Source organism: Cupressus sempervirens, chromosome 6, assembly GCF_028749045.1.
Source record: "Cupressus sempervirens isolate cs-2001-9-10 chromosome 6, ASM2874904v1, whole genome shotgun sequence".
NCBI classification, from domain to species: Eukaryota; Viridiplantae; Streptophyta; class Pinopsida; order Cupressales; family Cupressaceae; genus Cupressus; species Cupressus sempervirens.
In genome coordinates, this window is record NC_143123.1 from 633,538,253 (window position 1) to 633,542,763 (window position 4,511).

Sequence of the window (4,511 nt, forward strand, 5' to 3'; positions counted from 1 at the left end):
GAAAGTCATTCTCATTTTGACTAAAAATTAATTAACTCATTCATTTTGTATATTTTACAAAAATTAATTAATCCTTTCAGGTTAATGAATTTGAAAGATCGAAACAACATGATTATGAAGCCAATATTTATTAAAAAAATTAGAATTGCACTTTGGAACGGAAGAACATTCCTGTTCAACTAATTCATAAGATAAAGATGATTCTAGCAAATAATTTGATAGATATTTTTATCAATCCTTATGACTTTTCCTTAACAAAAGAACTCACCATTGCTGTTGCGGCAAGGTAAAGTACAGGATGAACATTGGAAATCGAAGAACACTCCGCAAAGAAACATTGAGTCTTTGGAGAAACGGTATTTTCAAAGGCAGAACTTCAATTGGGAGTATATATAAATAAATATTACAGAAGCAACATTATTGTATTGATTGGCCGATAATCCTTCGAGTTGCCTTTGTGGAACCCACTTCAAGGGTTTATGTTTTATCTGATTTGTGATCATTGTATTTTTTTTCAGTGTTACAACAGTAAGGGGTATTTGGGATCAGGACGCAGGGAAAATGGGCTTTAATTTTGGGACAGCAGGGAAGGCGGCAGGGGAGGACAGATCAAAAAAGGGTGTTGTATAGTATACATATAGAACTTAAAATGCTAGTTATGAAATGATGTTTCAGTAGTTCATTAGAATATACAAAATTAAAATACTTGAAAATAGCAAAACTCCAACACGAATTAGAACTATTGACATTCAACATACTCAATAGTAACATTCAAAAATCAAAATTCAAATAGAAATTCAAGTACACATCCCCACTATGACATGGTTGCAGAATGATGAAAGTGTGATGCTTGGGTACTCAAGTACACGGTACTGAAACGTCGAAGTCTCCGGGTTACACTGTTGTTTTTAACCCAACCAGTGGGGCTGATCATTTTATTCTTGTTGTTAATTATATTTCATTGGAGTTGATCACTGTATCACTGATGTTGTTTTTGGGGAATGGCCACTATAATGATTCTGTTGATTTCTCTTTCATGTGCAGCTTCATTTGTACCCTCTTTTATCACTTTTATCCTAATAAGCTTTACATATTGAATATGAAAAAAAAATGAAAATCTAATTGTTGAACTATCGAAGCTTTGTCCATGCAATGCCAATAAAGATTTGAGAGGAGTAAGACTGCACATTTGAGATACGAAGAAACTGAATATAACTCCATTTCCAATCAACATTGGAGAATGAATTGAATTATTCGTTAAAGGTGCTGATCTCTGGGCTTTCTTACAATAATAGAGAATATATTACCAGAAGGCATTAATAATAGTCAATATGGGATCTTTATTGTGGATGCATGAAGATTTTGGTTTATGGAGGGGAAACCTACCTGCTGAGGATTGTAAACAATGCCATGATTATTTCATACCTCTCTAAAATTGTGCTCACTGTGACAGTTGTAGCAGTGGATGTCGCATATACAACCTATTACATTAGAGTGACACCATGGATGTCCTTATGCTTACTCATCAAGGGAAATTGAAATTCTAGTTCAACAATCTCACAACTCAACATTTATATATAAACCATCTCCTAAAATCTCTTGCAACGAACACTGCTACACCAGATGCATATAGTTTTGTATAAGAGACATCTACTGCTACACCTGTCCTTGTGTGCTGTATAATTTTGAATCAGTACAAAATAACCTTGGTACTGCTTACAATGCTCAACATGTAGAATTTTCCTCCCTCACCCAAAATCCTTCAAGTATCTGCATCCACAATAATAATCTCTCGTTAGTTTCCTATGATTCCAGATCAGAACAATAACAAATTTTGAAAGAATAAATAAAATAATTGCATAAAGACCACATTATTTCTGCGAGCAAGCATGAGCTCCAAACATTCTTAAATTCCTGGTTCTTTCGGATCTCAGGCTTTGCGATTCTTTTATGAATTCCAAACAATGACAAAATGCATGCTGTAGATGTCAATGAAGATGATGATATTAATACACTGAGATTGTCGATTCTGCACTAGACAATGAATTGGTCAATAATAGAATCGGTCAATTTTGGCAGTACAAGCAATGTACTACAATTTAAAACGTTGGGGATTGTACAATAATAGAATGCTGTTGAGAACTGTAATGTGTAGTACTCGGTAGTATTTGTAGTACAGTATATTTTTGCTTAAAAGGAAAAAGTCCAATGACAATGCTTTTTCTCTAATCTTGTATCGAGAAACAAACTTTGCACCTATCCTTGGATAAGATTATACAAATTCATTCTTTTATTATTAATATATGATATATGATCGGAATATTTCTATAGTTGTAAATTCTCAGACAAAAGTCATTTATCAATGATTTGTGAATAAGTAATAAAATTTGCAGGCTCATTTCACATGTAATGTTATGGTTAGCATCATCACATGTATAATTTGGATGATTAACAACTATTAAAGAGTATAATCTAGTAATCTTTGATCAAGTTTTATGTTAATTAACAAATATTTATTTTCCTTTTGAATTTTATACTTCTATTTTTGTTTATATGAACATAACAAATATAATTTATCAATGTATCTTTGTTCTAATTTTTATTTTTATTTTTTGCAACTTTTGATCTTGTCTTTTTAAGATAGTTATAGATGGTGATGTGCAGATTTAGTTACAATTTGCACATGAAACTAGAGCTTCATAAATTTTGCATGATAATAGAGAAGAAGGGAGATAAAAAGAAGAGTTATAATATTATTTTGTAAATATTGAAGATTAGAGTTAAATAGTAGAATATTAATGATCTCTTTATAATCATTTTTGATATTGGCATGAACTAAGATAAGGCTAATTTATGGGAGGGGGTTGTTAATCATCCTCATCAAGGTGACTTCATAGAATCATTTGTTGTGGAAATAATGGATTAAGACTGACCACTTTTAGTGAGATCTATTGCCCTATCTCCTTGGAAATGTTCCTATAAGTGACCTTCAATAGAAGAGTAAGTGGTTTAATTTCAATGACCTGATTTATGGAATAATATACATTACTATTTTTAAGGATATTATAAAGCCCCACTCAAGAACCCAAAATAAATAAACCTAATATGTTACAAAGTTCATTGAGTTTTTTTTCTTTTAAAGTTTATACAACATCAAACTAATATTTGTGCAGGTACTATATACAACACAACAATTACACGTGTAATTACAATACAAATTTAATTCTTCAAGAGTTCCTTTATTTTGAGTCAGGCTTAAGAAGCTTTATTAATAAGTTTAAATCTTAAGTACAATGTGCATAATTATAAATGAATGAGAGATATATAATCTCATAAGAAAATACATGCAGTGATTGGTTATGTTTATGATTAGTTAGTCATGCCTATGTAGAGGCATGACCCTACATGACCTTTGGTCACATAGAGTCATGTCTCTAAGGAGACGTGACTTCTCATGTTTATATATATGTGCCAAGAGATTGTTGGGAACTATATAAATCTAATGCAGACAAATCCCAGCGACCTACTTCTCCTCTCTACAAATTATAGTAATTGAAACAACTGATATGAAAAATTATATCCAAATAAATAATCATCCATAGACACAAGTCACAAGATAGGGAATAAAAAATAAAAGTACATCAATATAAAATACAACATCTCATAGGATCTCATAGATACATCAAATGAGTAGATGTCTCCAAGATAAGAACAAGAATAATGAGGTACAACTTCATCAACAAACATCAAGTAGATACAAATATGTTTGATGTACCTAATATTATTAAATAATAACTTTTGGTTATGTGGCCAACAATCAACGTTTTATCTCTTGGGCCCAATATTTTATTTTTGTTGTAACTTATCAGCCTCTTGACATCTTTTGTAATCATTCAAGAAGCTTCCTTGAAGCCCTTTATAAGGTCATCTTGTATGTTGTTTTAGGAGGTGATTTGGATTTTTCTTTGTAATTATAAATCCTTGTTGGAGTTCTAGATTTGTTCACCATTTTGAAAGTGGAAGATCTTCCCCACTTGGCTTTTCAGTTTCATTGGGATTCAATCCTCACCCTATTCTATCAAATATAAAACTTTTCTCAGATATGGCAAATCAAAGCACCATCTTTGTATGCGAATATTATTTAAAAGTTATATATATTCAATATATATTTACCTTTGGTATTTGTTTGATGGATTTAGTGTTCTAATATTATTTGCATATAAGTTTGTATTTTTTTTCCAATCTCCCTACAACACCTTGCATTTTGTGCACTATACTCCTCACTCCATTTTTTGTACTACCCCCCTATGTACTCCTCCCTCCATCTTTTGTACTCCCTCCCTCTTTACTCCTCCCCCATCTGTCATACTCTTCCCTCCATTTATCATGCTACCTACCTCTGTAATCCTCCCTCCATCCACTATACTACTTACCTCCATCCACGATACATGAGCATTTTGGTATGCCAACCTTCCACCTAGGTTGGAATATTACATTGGTATCAAAATTAG

General features: G+C 31.9%; 1 long non-coding RNA gene across 1 annotated transcript; it reads right to left on the minus strand.

The window, feature by feature from the left end:
• Positions 1–1,195: 1,195 nt before the first annotated feature.
• LOC149553824 (uncharacterized) lies at positions 1,196–1,973 on the minus strand. The gene is made up of 2 exons (XR_016353428.1): positions 1,868–1,973; positions 1,196–1,770 (listed from the first exon to the last, which is right to left on the minus strand). It is a non-coding gene; the product is annotated as an uncharacterized LOC149553824 (long non-coding RNA).
• Positions 1,974–4,511: the final 2,538 nt, after the last annotated feature.